The following is a 23,328-nucleotide window of genomic DNA, read 5'->3' as shown; positions in this document are numbered from 1 at the left end:
ATTTCTGCTCGAATCCTCCGCCTTCCATCTTAGATTTGCTCCATCCAGCTATTTGTTTTTAAATTCCTCATTAAAATTTTATTTCGGTTTTGACTTGCACAATACAACTTGGACAATTACTACACGCAGAGCATTTTCTTATAATTAATATTCGGCTTGATTTTTCTAAGTCCTGCTTGCCAGTTGGATTTTAAATTGGGGAAGGGCGGGGGCAGAGCCTTTCTTTTGTCTTTTCCACAACCCCCGCTGTGGGGCTTGGGAGGTACAAGCTTGCCTTAGGAGCGCGATCCCCTAACCACACCGCAAAGCCTACTTCTCGGGCCTTGTCTTAGCAGCTGCCTTCAAGTGGTACTTAACAGCTAAAGAAATTAAAGCCTCAGAATTGCCTTTCTGGGTTTTCTCTACCTACCGAAAAGATGGACCTCCTCTAAGACACGTACTGTCCAATTTAGGACCTTGGCTGGCCATCCAGGTATGAAGAAGCCCCAATAGCTAATGAGGGTGAGACAAGCTGAATCATACCCTTTGATTACTTACTACTCGCATAGGAGTATTCTTGACCAAATCATGCTGAAATTCTGGTAAAAGCTCATGAAAGATAAAGGGCTGTGATTTTGTGAAAACAAAAATAGACTCCCTGTAGAAATCTGTTTGCGGTTTCATTTGTTTTGGTGGCTTAGAAGTTAATAATTTTTCTCTTTACTAAGGTGTGTTACGTCCTTGAGATTTTAGATAGGGGTGCCAGAATTTAGATTTGTGATAGAGGCGAACACCTTAAAACCCAGAGAATCTGCCTGTGTTCTACTGTCTCTAAGGAGGTCATTTATACTGGGTACACTGGTGCTTAACTGGCACAATGCTGCCCCAATATTAATTTTTTAAAAGATTTTCTTTATTTTTAGGGAGAGGGAAAGGGAGGGAGAAAATGAGGGAGATAAACATCAATGTGTGGTTGCCTCTGGCACACCCCCTACTGGGGACCTGGCCCACAACCCCCAGCATGTGCCCTGACTGGGAATCAAACCAGTTACCCTTTGGATTGCAGGCCAGCACTGAATCCACTGAGCCACATCAGCCAGGGCTGCCCCATTATTAATTTGAGATTTGGAAACGTACACATGTAAACTTATTCCCGTAAGCTATTATGATTGAACTGATACACACACACACACACACACACACACACACACACACACACACTTCTAAGTTTCTTTTTGATAGCTTTGGAGAACCATATATTTTACCATACAGGCATGTATAAAGATGAAGTGATTTTAATTGAAATTAATGGACTGTGCACAGTACTAGTATTCTCAAGTTCAAGTTAATGGAGGTGGACGGTATAGCACCCAAAATAGGGAATTCCACATAGTGTCAAAAACTCATTTTAGCTTTTGGTTATAATGTCCTGGAGCTTATAAAAAGTCACAAACTAGAATTTGAATTTTTCAAACCCTTTGCCCTTGTTCAAAAATGGGAAGAGAGCTACAAGAGGCTTCACATGTTCACAAAATGGGTAATTAGCCCCTTAATGAATGAAAGTTAAGTATAGTTATCATGATGGTCCTTTAAAGTTTTATGTTCTTAAATACTATGTACATTTTTAAATATTTAGTGATATAACAACACTTTCCATTTAACTGAAAAAATACAGAACTATGAAAAATAAAGCTTATACATGTAAAAAGAACTACTCTATTTTTCAGACTATAAGATGCACCCCCCCCCCCAATTTGGGAGGAATAACAGTTGTTAATGCTGTTGTTGAGTTCTGTTTACACTAACGTTGGTGAAATGTTATGTTATTTATGTTATTAAATATTTTACCACAATTTTTGCTTCAAAAACTTTTTTCCTATTTTCCTCCTCTAAACCCTAGGTGTGGTGTCTTATGGTCCTAAAAATGCAGTATTTAAAGTCACTCTTGGTAGGTTAAATCAGTTGCAATAAAAAACTCGAAATACAGAAAGCTCCATCGCTTTATCTCCAAGAGCTTTGCCTGCCGGCCTGACTTTAAGGAAACCTGGAGAGCTCAGCCGGCTCATTTTACAGCCCTGGGCACTCAGACCCTCCCTCCCACCCCAGGGCTCCTTCCTCACACCAGGCCTTCTTAGACATTTGAAAGAAAAACAGTTTTTGTAAATACTGTTTAAGCCATTGCCTCACTGTTTGTTCTTTTTGCCAGTGGGTGAAATCTGCCATTTTAATATTTCACCACTAGAAAGTACGTATGATGACAATTTTACTAATTTTTTGGCTTCTTATGCTACCAATGCTATCAAGATGATGGTGTTTTACAGAGAGCAATAAGAGTATAGATCACTTCTCAATCACCAGCAGGCCTTTAAGGAACTGGAAATTCCCCCTTTTTGAAATCCTAGAGACTACCAAGAATACAGAGTGGAAGAAGGGACAGATTCATTTTCAGTAGCAAAAAGGGATTGACCTGTGAGTAACAACAGACCTATGAGAGGCCAGTACCGAGTGAGGGTGCTCAGAATATATGGCTTCTTCCACTTTTGAGGCTGAAGCAAAGGCACTACTAGCTCAGGGCCATTGTTCGTCACAGACCCAGCAAGAATTTTTTGAGCCCCTTCTTTAAGACAGGCACCGCTCTACTGGGGCTGCAGCCGTGAAATAGGCAATGAAGCCTTCACTCTCTGCAGGGAGACTTAGTCAACAAATACAAGAATTGGTAACAAGTACTGCAGGGAAATAGGAATCAGGAGAGAGGTAGGGTGTCCGGAAGTGGGGGGGGGGTAAGTTTTCAGCTATAAATGGGGTGGTCGGGGAAGTCTGAGAAAAAAGGTACCATTTGAGCAAAATATCTATAAGTGGGCCAACAAACAATCCCAATAGAAATTAATAAAAGAAGCAAGAAGTGTGCTGAGGTCCATTTTCAAAACTTCTTGCAAAGATGTGAGAAGTACAGATACCTCCAAATTATTATGTATTAAAAGTACCTTTTCAAAGAGACAACCAGGAAAGCCCCAGTTGGAAGGGAGAATGTATCAAGTTCAGGTTAAAAATACAAGTTTAAAAATCAGACCTGCTTTGCAGTCCCAGCTATACCACATAGCAGCTATGTGATCTTGCACAAGCTACTTACCTTTCTTTGCCTGAGTTTACACATATATAAAACGGTATATATAAAACCTGCCTCTCGAGGTTGTTGGGAAGATGCAGGCATGGATATAAACCCAGAGTACAGTGTTGGATACACAGGAAGAGGTCAGTAAACAGTAGTCTTCATTGGATACACTAAGCAAGTTCATGAACATAAGAAAAATCTGTAATTCTGTTATTAATAGCTTATTTAGGAAATTATCATTACCTATTTTGTAAGATCAATGAGTTGTTTGCGGTAAGATGCCACTCTGGGAAAAAGTAAATACGAAGTCTACACAAGAGAGTCCAGAGTTTTCATTCTAGGCCCAGGGCTGTCCTCGTGGGCCAGCTGTGTGACCTTTGGCGAACTGCATTGCCCTCTCTGGAGGGCAGTGTCTGCATCCGTAAATGCAGCAGAGCAAACCAGATTTGTGGGGTCCCTTCACTGACAACCTTCTGTGAATTTCTTTTTTGATGACTCCAAGCTATAAATGAGGGGGTGTAGGGGGAGCGATGTTAAAATTTTAAGGAATCATTATTCATATTTATATTTACTTGGTATATTTAAAACTTTGCATTAGAGTCTCAAAGCATTTCACAATTAATTAGTAGACATGAAATTTGAACAGTGTGCGAATTTGAATTCGCATGCTTTTTGAATTTTTAATGCTACAAAACGGTCCCAACTTACTTGAAAATTGGGTGCCACAATGAGCTAAAAGTTTTGAAGTAAATGGTTTCGATTTGAATCATCTTATCTTTGATGTTATGATTCTCTGTCTTCATATAAAGTATGTAACTTCTGTAGAATAAGATGTACCCATCAGAAAATTTCAGGGAAACTAGAATTGTGGTTAATAGTATGATATCAGGGCTTTTCTTTTTCTTTTTTAAAAAAGATTTTATCTATTTACTTTTAGAGAGGGTAAGGGAGGGAGAAAGAGAGGGAGAGAAACATCCATGTGTGAGGGATACAGCAATCAGTTGCCTCTTGCACGCCCCCAACTGGGGACCTGGCCTGCAACCCAGGTGTGTGGTGTGCCCTGCCTGGGAATCGAACCAGTGACCTTTCGGTTCGAAGGCCAGCACTCAGTCCACTGGGTCTCACCAGCCAGGGCAGGGCTTTTCTGATAACTGAAATATTCACCAGGTGAAGACTGATGGTATCTACTAAAAGTTATCTTACCCAAAGGCAGGTTGAGAGATGAGTAGTGTATGAAGTCCACACTATTATGTGTTACCAATGCCTGGCCAGTATCACAGACCCTGATAGAAAAGCAGGAAGAAAATACGAGACCGTCCTGCACAAGAATGAGATGGAAGTGACCACGGCCTCCTAAGCTCTCCTTCCACACACTACCCCCGGAGCTGGACTAAGTTCCTTGAGAGCAGGGAGCAAGGCAGACTCGAGAGTTCCAGCACCTATGTCTTCTATCCACCTTCTCCGAGACAGCGGCAGTGTGTGGGAAACGAGATGCTCAGTAATGGAAAAGGTCCTCTAAAACCACGCGAAATGTGCCACAACCTCGATGCATGATGAATAATTCTTCATTCTAAGAGAGAATACTCCAAAAATCAAGTAGAAGCCGTAATAATAAAAATTTCCAGAGTCTCCTTGACATAACACCTGCAAAATAAATACATAAATAAATAACAAGTAATTTCATACTCATCTTAAGAGTAGCCATGCCCAAGGCTGTGTAGTCTATTTCCTTAATGTTCCTTGTCTCCGAATCCATTGCCCTGTTGGATAGTTGAACACAAAGGTAGAGACTTTATATTCTTCATCACTCCTAGCAGTATTGCTAAGTCCCAGATGCTTGATAAACACTTTTGAGTTTAATTAGAAGGTGGTGCTGAACTACTAAGAAGGTCTTCCAACTCCAGATATAAGCACCCTCAAAAAGTGTCATCCAGGACCTATCAGTTGACTGTGATTTGGAAAAACGCATAAAGATGACGTAGGTAACAGACTGTGGCCAGTGCTGACCAATACAGTAGCCCCTGAGCCACAGGCAGCTGTTTAAATTAAATGGAAAGCCGGTTCCAAGAACAAGAGGAAAAGTGTGTATTTATGTGTTATAGACATATACACACAGAGTCGATTCCCAATTCATCAATTTCTCTACTTCACAAATATTCGATTGTGAAACACCTGTTAGGTACCAAGTACTAACACTATATGCAGGGAAAACAGGTATGAATGACACATCTCAGACACGCAGGAGCTGGCAGTTTGGAGGAAAAGTAAGCTACCACCAGGAGGCTACCAGGGCACTAGTGCAGCCACCTGGGGAACCGGCCGCTTTGACCGTGTGCTCAGCCACTGTTAGTAGGGGTCCCATGGTGTAGGTCTGTACACATGCTGGCCCACCGACAAACACTCACACAGAAAAAAAAAGAACAAAACAAAGCCTCACATACGCACTTAAGAAGCCAGCATGTGACATTTGCCAGTAAACAGTAATTACCTAGGACGATCTTATATCATACTCATTATTCTACATACAGAACCGCCAATCACTTGCATACTTCTGCCTGCTGACAAGTCCTTCATTAAAAGCTGTCAGGAATATAAATCACAGGGGTGTAACGTACAGCATGGTGGCTACAATAAATAATACCGCATTGTTTATCTGAAAGTTGTTAACAGTGTAGACCTTAAAGGTTCTCATCACAAAAAAATTACTGTGGTAATCATTTCACAAGGTACACAAACCTCGAATCCTGATGTCACACACCTGAAACTAATATAGCATATCTCAATTACATCTCAGTGTTTTAAAAAGCTGCTAGGGGTTTAGGGAGAGAAAGTCCAACAAAGTACCTCCCGCGTCGTCCTAATTGCCCAGGCACTTTGCAGGCTCTATGTCTGGGTAAACTTTCCTTCTCTTCCCTGCTCTCACTTTGCTCTATCCAGGCACATTTTTGATGGACCGTCTTTTAAGACTGCTGTGTTTTGTCCTGGTTCATGTATTTGTGCTATTAACTGCCGATGATTGAGTGCCTGCTAAGGACCTGCCACTATGCTAGGCATTTTGTACCAAACGTCTCTAATCTGCATAGCAATCTCACAATGTAGGAGTTATCAGTCTGGATTTTAAACACAGAAACTGAGGATCAGAGGGGTGAAGGAGCTGGACCAGGCTTCCTATGTGGTAAAGCTAAGATACCGGACCACAGTCGCCTGACTCCCCCGCCACGCTCCTTCTCCTGCACCAATGAATTTGCACCATTAGTTTCAAAGTCAAAACTGACATGCTCTGTTCCAGCAAGATTTTATAGAATATAGCACAGGAGAAAGAGACAGGCAAACCAACAGTTCTATTATCAGAGTAATTTGTGCTCTGATAGAGGCACCTATTCAGTGTGGGGAAGAGAGCGATGGGCTTCTTGGGGAAGAGGCTGAGTCTTCAAGTGAGCAGGGCTGAGAGAGAGGGGAGCCCACTCCAGACGGTTGGAACGGCCTCCGCAAAGGCGTATTCATGAGAATCCCTCCCATGGCTGCAATTCAGTGTGGCTGGAGTATAAAGTTTTGGGGGCAGGAACAGGGGTAGGGATAAGGGTAGAGAGTGGTTCTAGGAAGCCAAGAGGCAGATTAAAAAGAACCCAGCTGAGTAAAGAAGTTGGAACTTCATCCACTGATTTAAAAAAGTGAGATCTGAGGCACCAAAGAATTTTAAGCTGAGACACGGCATGATCAGGTCTGAATTTTAGGAAGATCACTTACAGAAGAGTGTTGCAAGCTCATCAGGGTAGAGAAGCGCGTCGTCATTAACACTCTCACTGGAGTGACAGAGCTTCAAAGGCCCCCGCTAAGCTGGTCAGAGGCTTCCCACTGCTGTGGGGATAGAGACCCACCCTGGGCCCCCCAGGAGATGGCTCCTGCCACCTCTGCCGGCTTGCCTAGGGTTTCTCGGTGCTTCATGAGCCCCGTTAGGGTACGGAGGGGGACCCATCAGTCCCTAGGGCCTGCCTCGGGGTCCATCCTTGTGCTGGAAACACTCTTGGCCACCACCCCCGACTCTGGCTTCAGGTCTCAAGGTAACCCTGGTGGTGCCCTGGCCCAGCTCTGTCCCGCAGACGGAGTCTTCCTACCTCCAGGAGCGTTGTCTGTGCCAAGGGCCTACTGTCGGGCAGTGGTGAGCAAACCTTAGCTCTTCACCTGTGGCTCCTGGTCCGCCTGCCTCCCTCCCCAGACTGTATCCTTGGGAGGGCGGAGCACACCTGTCCTGTTCGTTCCTTCTGTTACGTGGAGTCTCAGATGCTCATTAAACAGTTGTTGAATGAAGGAATACATAACAATCTGTTGGATGGGGAGTGTTTGTTTAATGGGGACAGAGATGCAATTTGGGATGATGAAAAACTTCTGGAGATGGGTGGGGGGAGGGTCACACAACGTAGACATACTTAATACCACTGAACTGCATATGTAAAATGGTTCGACGGTAAACTTTATGTTCTTGATATTTCACTACAATAAATATTTTTGGTGGCTAATGCACAAACAGGGAGGCACTTTCTGCACCAGGTCCTATGCAGCTCCAATATTTCAATTCAGTAGATATTCATAGAGTGCCTACCCTTGGATTTGTAAAACATGAAACACACCCAATATTCAATCCCAACCACCCTTGGTGTGTAAAATGTGCTTCAACTAGATAGACAGGTCTTACTGATCTCTATATCCCAGGCGGCTACCACTTATGTGCTCGGTTAACATTTGCTGAATCAAAATAAGACATCGACGATAATACAGTGTGTATTTAGGGCTTTCCCCATGTGCTACATAAGACACCCACAAACTGTGCCTCCTATTATTGGGGAGTCCCCTTCACTCTCGCCCTTTCCTCTCTTTCCCCTTTCCTTCATGTCAACAGCCGTTGCTTCCAGATTTTCTGTCGCCAGAATCGACACAGTTTCCTCAATTTCTTTTCTGGGTTTTACCAACTATTTTCAGCTGTTCATTTCTAGCTCTCGGTCCCATGCCTCTAGGCAGATTTTGCTGTTTTCATATCTTGACAACATCCAAGTCTCAGAAAAGAGTTACACCTGAGTCTGAGGTGGAATACTGGGGGCAGGCCGGCTTTGCAGACGATGCGTGAGACTCCGTGCCCTAGAATCCCGAGGACTGACTGCCTGTCTCGGAACCTTCTGGGCATCCTTCAGAGCAGGATGCCCACTTCAAAAAGAAATCACACACCATTTGTCCACTGTCTAGTTTGAATGGTGGTCATGTTTTCTCACTTCTTCTTCCATTTTCCGTGGAATAAACTTCAGTCTTCGTATAATGTAAGGAAGTAGATAAAAAAAGATACTGTACACTAAAATATTAGGAAGCATTATAAAGAGGAGGGAACATCAAAAGTAAGAGGCTATCTAGGCCCTGGCTGGGGTAGCTCAGTGGACTGGGCATCAACCTGCAAACTGAAAGGTCACAGGTTTGATTTCCGGTCAGAGCACTTGGCTGGATTGTAGGCCAGGTCCCCAACTGGGGGCGTGCAAGAGGCAACCGGTCCATGCTTCTCCCTCTCTCTCTTTCTCCCTCCCATTCCCTCTAAGGAAATAACATTAATTTCCTGCATATTCATCTTAATGGTGTCTGTCACATTTATTCTCTAACTCCCAGGCTGACACTCAGGCTATCAGCCTATAGCGGGGAGCTCACTGCAGACTTCAGGTTGAGAGACCCTGCCCCTTCTTTTTCCAGCACACACCCACACCTGGAGTTACCTAGGAAGTTGGTTTTCTGCTCTGCAGTAGTTGGGGTGTCCTATTTTAGGCAGGATACTCTGCATGAGCAATGGTTCTAAGGGTAACAGGATAGCAAGGTTGACTTTCTCCTCCGGCCCCGGGAGCTTCTAGACACTGCAGAATATAGTCTCCGGGGCTGGACTGCCTGGTGTTAATCTAGCTGTGTGACTGTAGGAAAGACCTTAGTTCCTCATCATGTCCTCATTCACAACACGGAGATAATGACACTATTCACCGCACTGGGTGCTTGGAAAGACACCATGAGTTAATGAACGGGAAGCATTTAGAGCCGGCACTGCTTGTGGCAAACGTTCGGTAAATGTTAGCGGTTAACATTGTGTTCCATTGTGCTTAACGCTCTCATCATCCTCTTGTCTGGGTCAATGGCTTTCGAACGCTTTGCTCATGACCTTCACTAAGAAATACATTTTCTATCACAATGCATAAAAATCCATATTTATATCATTAATGCGTAAAAACTAAATTGAGGTTTTATGAAACATTGATACTTACTAAATGCACCATACTCTATTAATTTCTATTCCATTTAATTTTTTTATTTTATCTTCACTCGAGGACATGCTCATTGATTTTAGAGAGAAGGGAAGGGAGGGAGACAGAGAGGGAGAGACACATCGATGTGACCGAGAAATACAGATCTGTTGCCTCTCCCACATGCCCCAACTGGCACAAAACCAGCAGCCCAGGTATGTGTCCCAACTGGAGATCGAACCCATGACCTTTCAGTTTATGGGCTGATGCCCAACCAACCAAGCCACACCGGCCTGGCTCTATTCCCTTTTAAAGAAAAATACGGGCAGTGTTCCACTAAATTGATTTCACAATCCACTAATGGGTCAGTTTGAAAAACTCTGCTCTTAGGCAGAATAATGTCTCCCTAACATGTCCAAGCCCTCATTCCTGGAAACTGTGATTACGTTACCTTAGGTGGCAAAAGGAATTTCACAGATGTGATTAAAGTTATAGACTTTGGGATGGGAAGAATATATCAGATTATCCAGGTGGGCCCAGTGAAATCATGTGAGACTTTACAAACTGGAGAACCTTCCTTGACTGTGTTCAGAGAAAGAGATGTGACAATGGAAGGGTCAAAGAGGTAAGTGAGAAAGGCTCAGTCTGCCACCGTTGGCCTTGAACCAAGTGATGCTGGTAACTTCTGGAAGCTGGAAAAGGGAAAGAAATAGATTCTTCCTGGAGCCTCCAGAAAGAAGAGCCACCTTACAACACCTTGACTGTAGTCTCTCTGAACCCCTGTCAGGTTTCTGACCTCCAGAAATATAAAGTAATGGAGTTGTGTTAAGACACTAGGTTTGAATTTGTTATCCCAGCCATGGGAAGCAAAAATAGGATCCAAGCCGGAAAACTTCACCTTTGACAGCTTTCTTCTGCTAGTCCCACCCTTTTCAATACATCACCTGCTTCTGCATATAACTTTGGGGATATCTGGAATAATCCACATGCTTTCCCATATAAATATTCTGCATCTGGACTTCGTGTTTCATAGACCAGGTTCAAGTTTGACCAATATACTCAGCCACCCAGGAGTGATGTGTTAATCCTTGGTTGTGGTCTGGGAGTAGCAGCAACTGCTCAGAAGGAGTGAGTCAGTGACCAAGTGATGCAATGTCCTGAATGGGAACAGATTTGGGGACTGATAATTCACACCTTGAGCAATCACAGGCCCAAGTTCAACGTCTTGTCCTGGACAGTTTGGTGGTTTGTGCGGGCAGATATGTGAACAAGGGTAGCATTACCAATCTATTGCTAGATTAGAGCCTTATTTAAAAGAATTTGGCCTGGCTGGTGTAGCTCAGTGGATTGAGCACGGGCCTGCGAACCAGACAATCGCGGTTCGATTCCCAGTCAGGGCACATGCCAGGGTTGCAGGCAGGTTCCCTGCAGGCCAGTTCCCAGCAGGGGACGCACGAAAGGCAACCATACATTGATGTTTCTCTCCCTCTCTCCTTCCCTTCCCCTCTAAAGATAAATAAATAAATAAAATCTTAAAAAAAAAAGAATTTGGTTTTCATTTTGTGTTTTAGCCTGGCAGTTGTGTGTGTGTGTGTGTGTGTGTGTGTGTGTGTTAGGTGGGCATTAACGAGTCCAAGTGCAAGGCCCAATCACCCTAAAGGACACTAACTGTAACTGATTCTAGGGTCTACCACCTGAAAAACCAAAATCATTTCTTGGGCGCCTGGCACAATCATGTTAGACAGCATGGTGTCATTGCTTTGATTTTGGTTAATTGAGTTCTGATGATTTGCATTCAAAGTTTATACTAATATTATATTCAGGCGAAGAGATCAGGCTACAAATGCTGAGTTTGGAGAGCCAGCCCATTCGTTAACTGTTGCAGCTGAGGTAGGCCATGGTCATTAATACGAACGAGAGTGACTCTCCTATGTCATCTGATTAACAGCAAAGGGCTCTGGTTCATGTCCCAGCCCTATCTCGAGCAGCCTCTTCACCTCTTTGAGAACATTTCCCTCATTTGCTAAAGGACAATGAGAGTATCCTCAACACTTAATTTGTATTTTTATAAAAATAACACATGCACATTGTTTAACTAGCCAAATAATACTAGAAGGCTTATCAGAAAAAAAAAACCCACAGCAATTCCCCACCTATAACAGACTATATTTTCCAAAGATGGCCACAGTGATCTCTCCCATCCCATAATACTCTTTCTAAGGAGACCTTGACATTCTCCCATGAGTGGTGGCGTCTGCACTTCCTGCCCTCTAACCTGCATGGCCTTTGTGACTGCTTTGACTGATGGAGTAGCACGGAGAAAGGTATGTATAAACTTCTCCACGCTATATATATTACATCAAAAAAGTTATATATATGATAAATATATATGTATTTAACTCATATATGGAGAGAGAGATTTATTATAAGGCATTGGCTCCTCCAATTACAAAGGCTGAGAATTTCCACATCTGCCCTCTGCAACCTGGGGATTCAGGAAGGCTGATGCCCTGAGTGTAGTTTAAAGGCCGAGGACCAGGAACACCGAGGGCAGGAGAAAATAGATGTCCCAGTTCGAGAGGTCAGGCAGAGAGCAAACTCCTCCTCCTTCTGCCTCTTCGTCCTACTCAGGCCCTCAGTGAATGATGTCTGCCCACATCGAGAGGGGCAATCTACGGTACTCCCTCTAACTGAAGCAAAGGCTAACCTCTCCCAGAAACCCTTCACACCCCCACCCCGACACACGCAGAAACCTTGTTCAACTGAATACCTGGACATTCCATGACCCATTCACATTGACACGGAAAATTAACTGTCAAAGATGCTATCTGACTTCTTATCCTTTTGGGACACCCACCTTTGGAACTCTGAGCGGCCGCATTAGCAGTCCAACTACCTGGATGTCACCATGCCATGAAAAAGGCCAAATTAGTCTATCTAGAGAGATGTTACACAGAAGCCCTGAGACTACATGAAGAGAGAGAGAGAGAAAGAGAGAGAGAGAGAGAGAGACGCCTGGCCCGGCACCAGCTGTTTCAGCCCCAGGTCCAGCTCCATTGCCTGCATCTGACGGCAACATCTTGAGAGACTGTCACTCAAACTGCCCAGCAGAGCCCTTCCTGAAATCTGATCCACAGAAACCATGAGATGATTTCAGCGACAATCATCGACAAAATGATTGTCATTGTTCAAAGCCATCCATGTGGGGTGATTTGTTAGACAAAAACAGATCCGGAGCACTTCTCACCCCCACTCATCTTCCAGGCTCGTTCTCTTGAGAGCAACCTCTTCTCATCCCTTTAGCTGCTTCTTCACCTATTTAGCTCTTTCTTCCCTAGGAATTAATATGCTCATACTGCTATCCATCTCATACAACTACAATCTGACTTCCTATTTTGAAAGATGAAGGTATTGTATACCTATGTTACCCTACCTTCCCACTGCTACTTCCTCAGTCTCCCAAACATAATTATATCCAAATGGTTGGTTAAGCCAATACTTAATTTTTCCTTATTATTATTATTACTGATACATAAGTCTTATTTTCTGTTCAGCCAATTTATGCCTAGTCATTATGTTCCCTTTCTTATACTACTTGATTTCTCATTTGCTCAATTTCCCATATCACTATCACTACCTGTTTCCACACTCCAACCGAATTGCAAAGGCCCTGAATAAGATATTCAACATGAGCCTGGCTGGTGTGGCGCAGTGGATTGAGCTCGGGCTGAGAACCAAAGGGTCACCCGTTCAATTCCCAGTTGGGGCACATGCCTGGGTAGAGGAGCTGGGTCCCCACATTGATGTTTCTCTCCCTCTCTTTCTCTTTCCCTTCCCCTCTCTCTGAAAATAAATAAGTAAAATCTTTAAAAAGTATTTTAGACTTGGTTAAACATCACATAGGCTACCTATCGATGTCCTTTTCCCCCTGGATGTCACTTTTCTGGAGCCTCCGGCCCCGGTTCCTGCAGAGACTGGCACGCTCCAGGCGCCGCTTCGGTCCTGAGGCTTCCTTACGTCTGCTTCCTGTGATGGATTCCTTGCTCCTGACTCCGGTGTCCCAGGCTCTCTTGGGTTTACTCCCTCGTTTCCATGGAGCACATTTCCTGGTGACCTCTAAGGAGGGATAAGCAGGAAGCAAAAGTGTTGAGATCTTGCATGGATGAAAATGTCTTATTCTATATTCTCACTTGATTAATAGTTGGGTGAGACAGAGAATTCTAGGGTGAAAAATACTCTTTCTCAAAAATTTGAGGGCATCGCCTCACTGTCTTCCAGTTTTTCAGTGCCGTTCTGATTCCTGAATCCTTCATGCGAGACCTAGCTTTCTGTTGTTCTGTTATAGAAACTTTTAGTGGTTGCTCTTCATCTTTAGTGTTCTGAAATAGTATGAAGATATGACTTAATGTAGACCTCTTCTTCATTTATTTTTCTGATCGGGCCCTTGGACTCTAGTCTCCTATGCTGGGACATCTATTACTTGTTTGATAATTTTCCCCTCTCTATTTTCCATTTCTTAAATTTATTAGTTGGCTGTTGGACTACCTGGATTAATCCTTTAGTTATAAAAATATTTCCTTATTGCTGCATTTCTCTAAAGTATGGGAAATCTCCTCATTAAAAAATTTGTCATCATTTTATCTCTCTGAGGGTACCAATTACTCTCTGCAGGTTGTTTCCCATTTCCCACACGGCCTTTGTTTCCTCCCGTTTTTTCCTATGTGTTGATTTGGTTTAGCTTTTGTCATTCATCTGGGAGTCTTCATTCAAGTGCCCAGTAATTCTCACATGGCCACTCTCATTAACCAGTGACAGACTGAAATGCTGAAAGGAAACAGGACTGGCGCTTGGAAATGAGCTTTGCCGTGGGGTGACAAGGCCACCCTTTTCCAGCCAGCAGTTCCGTATTGCAGCTGAACACTGTCTCCCAGGAAGAAGCATTTGTCTTCCTCGGATGGGGTGAGGCTGGGACACACCTGGCGAACAGCACTGTGGGGACAGGTGAGGACAGGGCCTGTGTGCACTTTCGCAGGACTCCCTCTTGCTCTCAGCCCTTTGCCTCGCTCCTGCGTTTCAGTACATCAGCTGATCCTGAGTCTGGACCTCTGGACTCCTGGGACCAGGATGGGCTAGGAGTTTCCAACTGGCAGCGTGGAGGAGTGCAGGGGGAGAGATGGGGAAGCTTAGACAGGCTTTGGAGCAGCTCCTCTGTTCCCAGCTCCACTCGGCAGATGCCGAAATCCTGAGCCTTTCTGGGTCTGCCGCGGCTCCCTTTCTGTGTGAGTCTCCACACTTTGTCTGATTTCCGTATTCAGAAACTGCATTGCTGCCTCTGATTCACTGTTCTCTTTGACCCTATAGGTTTTTGCTCTTTTTATTTTTTATTTTTTTGGTATTTCACAGAGCTTCAAAAAGCAGTGGAAATGAACACTTGTATCGACTTGTGTTGACTTTCATCGACAATCTCTTTACCAACTTTATAAGATTTTTGTCAGTCCCCAGTGATCTATGCAAAAGTGCTTTGCAAATGCTAACATGTCATACAAATGTGATTTGGTACCATTTGGTTCCTAAGACACCTTGATAGATGTTTCCGTCGTAACTTCCCTCTCTCACTCCCTTTTGACAAAACGAGCACTTTAGCAATGGCAGCCATCCATCTAGCAAGAATCCTTAAAATCTCAAGATGAAAATTAATAAGCTGCTCCCAATTAATGTTATATACAATGCGTTGAAAATAAATACAAATTTGTTACCTGAAGGAAATGCACCCTTCTTGGAGTTCTGGCAAAAGTTCTTTAGAAACAGCTCAAGGCATCTGTTCCTAGGGGCCTACCCAAGGTCCACAGGTGGAGGGCTGCGTCCTCCCCCGCCCCCAGTCCCTCGTGGGCGCCTGTGCAGAGACCGCTCACAGCGCCTCTCCCTCTAATGCAATTGCTTGTTTCCTTGCTTGGTTCCTTGTCTGTTTCCGCCTCCAGGTGTGGCTTGTGCCTCACCTATCTCTTTATCACCAGCTCCCTGCACAGTGCTTGGCCCACAGCGACTCCCAAATGCTTGAGGAAGTGGGTGTAGAAATCATCTTCCATATCCAAATATGATTTAATCTTTGGGGGAAATCCTTCTGGGGGCAGGTCAACTGGATATTCCAAGTTAAATATTAAGAAAACAAAGGTCTGAAATTCTTCTTCCCCTATAAAGACAGATGGAAGACTGTGGCTCGGTCTGACAGATTGCTTCATTTCTTCAAGCAACGGGAAAGGAAAGATGGAGAAATTAAAACTCCGGTTCTGGCAGCACCGGAAAACCCAAGTGTTGAACACAAAACAGGAGGCAGCGTGGCTCCTGGCAGCGTTCGAGGTCCATGAAAAACACCTGCTCTGCTGGCAGCCGGGAAAGAAGGGCCCAGAATAGTAGCGGCACTCCCACTCGCAAAAACACAGGAACTCCCCTGCACTGTCGTCAAGAGGGGACTGTCAGGAGGGAGCCTGGAGAAGCTGACTTGAGAAACGCACCCGATCCCATTAAAAGGACTCAAATTGAATTTCCCCTACAATAGGAAGAGAGTGAAATCCAAAGCCTCTCCTTCTCAGACTGAGTGAGGCCCACTCAGGGCCCGAAGGTGGCTATGACCGGCTTGCAGGAAGTGGACAAGTGCACAAGTGACTCTAAGACTAGCCAGCCGTGGAGCGTGGGGCCAGGAGGCCACTGAGGGAGGCTCTCTTTGCTACACAGGTGATGAAACTACTGAGAAATATGCTGTCCCTGTGTTGGGGACAGCCTAGTGGGCACTGCACTGAATTCTAGGGGAATGGGGTGACATTTGGAGGTGATGGAGTTGGAGGAATGGAGAGAAGCAACCAAACCAAGCGAGCAAGGGGACATAATCAAAATGGAGCCGCAAAGCGCACGCCGCTAACCAGCCAGGGTGACTCCCCTATAGCTTCTCCATTAGTGTCCAAAATAGTCCCTTCAGATGTTCCTTCAGAACAGGGTCCTGTGGTCACAGCAGTTTGGGGAACACAGGGTATAGCAAACCGCTTTAGGGGTTCACCGTGGCATTAGCATATGGAAGGCCCTGAGGGATTCTTCATAAAGAGAAAGAGACCAGCAACCAAAAACTGCTTTATTTCCTTTAACTCAGGGTTTTCCAAACACTTTCCTTCAATATCCTTTTAACATCCTACAGGACTAGGGTTCCCCCGACCATAAAATGGGGACCACTGTCCCGCCCAGGCTTTGACTCTTGTCTTCATTAATGACATCTTTCAGAATTTCATAGTGAAAGAAGGTTTCGTTATAAACAGTTGTGAATTTTTAAATGTTTCTCTCGAATAACATCTCAGAGTGGGAAATTCACCAAGTTCCTTAAACTTTGTTTTGTTTTCCCACTTAGCTTTAACAAACTATTTTTAGACCAGTTTGGGGCTCACAACAAAGTTGAGCAGAAAGTACAAGGAGTTCCCATACACCCAGGTACCTTGTGTGCCCCCCCCCCCACTCTCCCAGCAGAGAGTTACATTTGTTACAGTTGAGGAACCTATACTGACACATCGGCATCACCCAGGGTGCATAGCTTGCATTAGGGTGCACTTTCTATGGGTTTGCATTCATGCATCACGGCAATGTATCCACCGCAGCAGCCTGCAGCCTCACACAGAGTGGTTTCACTGCCCTAAGAATTCTTTGTGTTTTGCCTGTTCATCCTTCCCTCCCTCCAACCCCTGGCAACCACTGATCTGTTTCTTCAGAGTTTCACATTTTTCAGAATGTAATAAGTTGCAATCCTTATAATGGTTTTTTTCTGTGTTGTTGTTGTTGTTAAATCTTGTTGTATATCTATGTAAGTGGACATTTTTTAAAAAGTGGTGGAGAAATAGCACCCCTTCCACCACCGATGTATTCTTTACCTAGTAACAGGGTTTCTCAACCTCAGCACAGTGAACATTTTGGACAGATAAATCTTAAGTGTGTGTGTGTGTGTGTGTGTGTGTGTGTGCGCGTGTGTGTGGAGGAAGGCAGGGTCAGTGCTGTCCTGTCTCAGACCTTGCCTAATGTCCCTCCGTGGGCAAAATCACCCTGGTTAAGAACCACAGTTCAGAAAATTCCAGAAGTATTTTATATCTGATTAGTTACCTCTGGTAAGCATTTGGTCACCTAAAGTATTTTCGGTATAAGGACCAAATAATTATTATGAAGATTCCTCGAAAAATTAAAAATCGGATTACCACGTGATCCAGCAGTTCAACTTCCGGGTATTGTGTGCAGAAAGCAAAAGCACTAACCTGAAAAAATGTCTGTACCCCCTCGTTCATTACAGCGTCATTTGCAGTGGGCAAGATATGGACACAACCTAAGGGCCCATCGATGGATGAATGGGTGAAGAAGATCTGCCACACACACACACAGACACATTATGCAGCCATAAAACAGAATCTTGCCATTCGCTACAACATGGATGGACCTAGAGGGCACTGTGCTGATGAAATACATCTGAACATCAGGCAGAGAAAGGCAAATACCTTATGATCTCACTTTCGGTGGAATCAGAAACAAACAAACAAAAACCCCAAGCTCATGGATGGAGCTCAACTGTGGTTGACAGCGGTGGGGGCTGGAGGTGGGTGAAATGGGTGAAGGCGGTCAAAAGGTGCCAACTTCCAATTATAAGGTAAATAATTCTAATATCTTATAAGCATCAAAGGGGGATGTCATGTACAGCATGGCGACGATAGTACTGCATATTTGAACATTGCTGAGAGAGTAGAGCTTAAAAGTCCTCATCACAAGAAAAAGTAATTTGTAATAACATGTGGTGATGGATGTTATCAGATTTATCATGATCCTTTTGCAATTTTGTATAGATCCAATCATTATGTTGTACATGCAAAACTAATATAATGTTATATGTTCATTATACCTCAATTAAAAACATTTTTTTAGCCCTGGCTGGTGTGGCTCAGTGGACTGAGCACCAGCCTGCAAACCAAAAGGTCACCATTTCAATTCCCAGTCAGGGCCCTGGGGGCCCTGTCCCCAGTTGGGGGTGCATGAAAGGCAACCAATCGGTGTTTCTCTTCCTCTCTTTCTCCCTTCCCCTCTCTCTAAAAAAAAATTAATTAAATCTCTTAAAGCAATGTTTTTCAGACCAAAGGGAGAAAAGGAAAAACAAAACAAAACAACAACAACAAAAAAAGACCAAAGAGTTGCTGCAAAAACCTACAGTATGGTTCAGAACGTGGGCTTTGCATCTCACATAACGGACTGTATCAGCCTTGGGCTGGGATAGCGCACCAGCCAGTCTGATTGCAAGATCAAAGAAAAAGGAAGAGGAGGTTTTCTCCCTGAAGCTGTTAAAGGAGAATAGTTGCTCCCTCATTTTTGGGTTGTTTACATGTCTTCTATTGATGTGAAAACAATTTGGTTCTGTTCAAGTGTTCTTTTAAACATTCACAGAGGGTGAAATATTTGCTTTCTTTAAGAATTAAAAGCTTCCCTGGCTGGTGTAGCTCAGCAGATTGAGTGTTGGCCTGTGAACCAAAGGGTCTCTAGTTCAATCCCAGTCTAGGACACATGCCTGGGTTGCAGGCCTGGTCCCCAGTTGGGAGCCTGTGAGAGGCAACCACATGCTGATGTTTCTCTCGCTCTCTTTCTCCCTCCTTTACCCTCTGTCTAAAAATAAATATATAAAATCTTAAAAACAAAGAATAAAAAAGTCGTAGAAATTTGTGTGGGATAGCTCTTGCCTAACAAACTGTGAACCAGAGGGCGGGATGTGAGCGAAGAGTGAGGTTACTGATTCCTTCTTCCATTTAGCTCTCACACCGAATCGGCAGGGAAGTAGTACTGAGCAACAGCTATATACAAGGCACATACCATTTAGGAAATGGAAAATGGCCAGGTGGAGGGCCCGGGTCACCGGTCACAGCAGCACCATCGTGTGGAAATTCAATCTGATGGCCAGGCAGAAAGACTTCAGAAGGCAATCCCTTGCATGGGGTTGGACAGAGGCCTCCACTGTGTATTATTTGCGAAGATCATTCTCTAGGGGAAAAAAAAAAAAAAAGAAACCTGACAAGCACTTTATATTGGTGTCAAGTTCTTCTAATACTCGAAGGATAATTCGGGGGAATTTGTATACTTCTGTGTGGTTAACCTCTGTCCCACATAATACATAGATGCAGTTTTCAAATTGAAAAGGGGCTTAATTTCCAATGATGGGTTTTTTAAATGCAAAATTAGCACAGTACTTAGAGTGAATAACAGGTCTGAAGAAATGATATGTTCTGCAATTTCCTGCCTTCGACGCGCACTGAAGTTACTATTAACTGCTCCATTTTAAACCTGCCAAGGAGAAAGATACATGCATGCCAGGTCAGTCATTAGGCAACTGTTTCGCCATGGTTGTTCTTGTTTATTTGTTTGCTTTTCCACCCTCAGCAAACTGTTTCTACTTCTCAGTTTCTGCGTCTGTAATATGGGGATGATCAACAAAAGCGAGTAATAAGGGTCATTGAAATTACATGCATTGACGTGCATAGAAAGTGTTTAGAGAGCAATAGCCTTACAGGGTAAATGATGACCAAATGCAAGCTCTTATTAGTATTGTCATTGTTCAAATATACACAAGCTGACAGTTAGTTCGTATCTACCAAGAATATTTAGAGCTTTTGGTAACACAATGTTATTTTAAAAATTATTGGGGGAAGACATACCATTTTTCTTGGCGATTACCAAATTCTCTGGGCATGATGAGAATTTTGGATATCTCAATGAATCGGATTTTTCAGGATGAAAACTGAAATATGGGAGTCAGGTGAAAAAATATAGGGAAAGCACCAAATTCCTGTCAAAATAACTGTGGTGGGAAAACTCTATTCTCCTCTAGATCAAGGACAACATGGGTGAACGTAGAAACAGCCCTAGATTTATAGAGGACTATAAAAGTAGATTGCAAGTTGAGCCATAGAGAAATAACAGTGACCGGGATATTTGCAACTACTATCAAAGAAACAGGGATGAGTCCTGGCTGAAGATCTCAGTTGCTTAGAGCGTTGTGCCAATATACGGAGGCCGTGGGGTCCATTGCTGATCACATACAAGAGCCAACCAGTGGACACATAAATGTGTGGAACAACGAATCGGTACTTCTCTCTCTCCTCTCCCCCATCTCTCTAAAATCAATAAGTAGACATTAGAAACAAAGAAACAGAAATCAGTATCTGTGCATAATCATGACAGATGCAGGAAGTCATGTTTGGGTAGGGTTTCGTGATTTCCGTGGGAGATTCGGGCACTGAATCAAAAATGTGGTGAAGCAAAAAGACGAAAAGAAGAGGGTGGGCAGCAGAAACCGAGCCTCTGTGGGGACAGCTCTGCTCCAGCAGGGCGAGCAGGGTGGTCCCAGGAGGATTTGGGGGAACCGGCCTGTTAGAAGTTGGCCTTTCCGTGCTTCGGTGAACCAACTGGAAAAAGAAAATCAAACGGGCAATGTTGCTCTCCGTTATAAAGTCAGAAATAGAGAAGGACTAAGTGTTAAAGTTCCGTTTAAGAGATATTTGTGGGTATTACGATTGTCATCATTGTGTGTGGGCATTGCCATGTATTTCACATTGGCATGCCCTTTCTTTTCCAGATTTTTCTGGAATCACTGTGCTATTTTCTAATGAAATTCTCTTGGATGTTTTGTTGAAACTGAGTTAAATGTATAGGTCCATTTGGGGAGAATTGACAGAGTTGTAACATCAGAGCTTTCCTAATGGGAACAGAACATGCCCCTCCATTCATTCAAACCTCATGCGTGCTGCAGGAGAGATTTTTCTACTTTTCTTCCTAAAGGCTTCCTATATTACTTATTTTGTTTGCACCTAGACATTTTACATTCTTTGGTTGCTATTTTAAATTGGACATTTTCCCATTGTGTTTGTAACTGGCTTATAGGAAATCTATTTTTAATATTGATTTTATAACCAGTCACTTCACTGAATTCTTTTATTCTTTCCAATAGCATTTCAGTCAATTCTCTTGGGGTTCCTGACTACACAGACATAGCAACTGCAGAAAGGGAGGTAAAGAAGGATGCAAATCTCTTCTTTTCCGATAATAAAACTCACTTTTAAAATCATCTCTTGATTGGCCAAAACTACCAGAATGACACTGAATGACCGTGGTTACAGGGTTCATACCTTTCATGTTTGCTTCACATATTTAAGTGAATGTCTCTAGTGTTTACCATTAAGCATGTTGACTTCAAATAGACAAATCATATCATATGAAAGAAAATTCCTTTTATTTTTTTCTTCACTACTATTTTTCCAATCTGTTACTTATTAGAGTTCCTCTTATTCAAAGTACTCTTCATAAGGCCTACATACTCTCATTTTGGTCCAAAGCCTTTAGATTCATCCCAACTCAAAATACGTTATTGGATTTTTGGATTAGTACTCATCATTTGAATCAACAGTAGGACTGATATGTGAAGCCCCTTTTCAATCAATACGGTTAAAATGAAATTAAATTCAGAAAAAGAAATATTATATGTAAGTGCAATTAGACCGTACAGAGGAGTGTTTCTCAAAGAGGGGTCTGTGATTCACATGAAGGACCGACCCCTCAGACCCGCAGACGGATGACCTGGGCCCCAGACCCACTGAAGGAGAAGTCATGGGGATGGCAATTGGGGAACCGCATTTTCAATGAGCTCCCCAATCTACCCCCCCCCCGTGATTCTGATGCACCTTAGAGTTTAAAGCCTGGTCAGAGAGAAGAAGAAGAAAAAAAAAAGAATAAGCAAACTATACAGAGCTTTGACAGGAGATGGTGCAGTAGAACTCCCCATCACAGAGTGGCCCAGCGGAAATCCGGCAGGCTTCAGGGAGCTGGTTGTCGCCGTGAAGGCACCACAGCCCACTCCGGCCAGCTGTCTCCCCAGCTTCGCGCTGATCACTTCCAGAAATTCCTTTAAATCAGTGCAGGAATGCAGAGCAGGTTGAACAGCTGGGATCGTCTCTTTCAACTTCAATCAGATAAACTCCACTTTCATCTGCTACGTATTTTAGGGTTCTGAGCAAGATTTAAGAATAAAAGTTTGAAAATGACCGATGTATAGCCTTGAGCAACATCTCCGTTTTGCTGTAGACTGTGGTTGTTTTATGCTGGTGCACACGGGTAAAACAAGAAGTCTTGCTACGAGCAAGTTTGATAAAGTCCCTCTTATGTTTTTCTTTATATATTTGTCTCAGAACATGAAATCTCTTCTCTGTCAGGGACCATGGTTTTGCCCATAATGCTTAAACTGCTTCTGTGGATCTGAAGACATTTATAGCTGCTCAATTACGATCATTATTCATCAGGAACTCTGAGACTTGTATTTTGCTTTTTTATTTTTAATTTTTTTAGTTTTTCAGTTACAGTTGACATACAATATTAGATGGGTTTCAGGTATACAATATATTGATTAGACATTTAAAACATGTATTTTAAAAGTTTTTTTAAAAAGGAGAAATAAACCACAATGAGGTAAACGGGTGAAAACTGATATAGGCTCTGCCCCAGGGACTCCGGCCAAAGCTGAAGTGCTCAGGTCACCTTCTGGTTGTTTGGTCAACGTCCTTGTACCCCTCTGGGGCTCAATTCCTTTCTCCATAAATTGAAGATGCTGGAGCAGGAGATTTCCAAGATTCATCCCAGCTCTAAAAGTTGATGACTTCTTTGCATGTCAAAGAACTCAACACAGACTTAGGTTACAGCACGTAGTCGTAAACAAGAACGTTTTTCTGGTTAATTATCATGTACCGAGGAATGCCCTGTACAGCTATACGTTAAGATTAGTTTATTCTAAAATTAATTAATTCAACACAATAAGTATTTAATTATCTGTAATGAAAAGCCAATTATTTGAGGTTCAAAAGAATCTTTTAAGCTAATAAGTATATTTTTTAAAAACGTGGCATGATAAATTAACTTCCTGTCTTCCAT

General features: G+C 43.3%; 1 long non-coding RNA gene across 1 annotated transcript; it reads left to right on the top strand.

The window, feature by feature from the left end:
* Positions 1 to 14,184: 14,184 nt before the first annotated feature.
* LOC128626581 (uncharacterized) lies at positions 14,185 to 19,012 on the top strand. Its single transcript, XR_008390547.1, has 3 exons — positions 14,185 to 14,355; positions 15,553 to 16,086; positions 17,672 to 19,012. It is a non-coding gene; the product is annotated as an uncharacterized LOC128626581 (long non-coding RNA).
* Positions 19,013 to 23,328: the final 4,316 nt, after the last annotated feature.

This window comes from Artibeus jamaicensis, unplaced genomic scaffold (genome assembly GCF_021234435.1).
Source record: "Artibeus jamaicensis isolate MK-2021 breed Jamaican fruit bat unplaced genomic scaffold, CSHL_Jam_final scaffold_754, whole genome shotgun sequence".
Lineage (NCBI taxonomy): Eukaryota > Metazoa > Chordata > Mammalia > Chiroptera > Phyllostomidae > Artibeus > Artibeus jamaicensis.
This window is presented reverse-complemented; position numbering and strand designations above follow the sequence as displayed.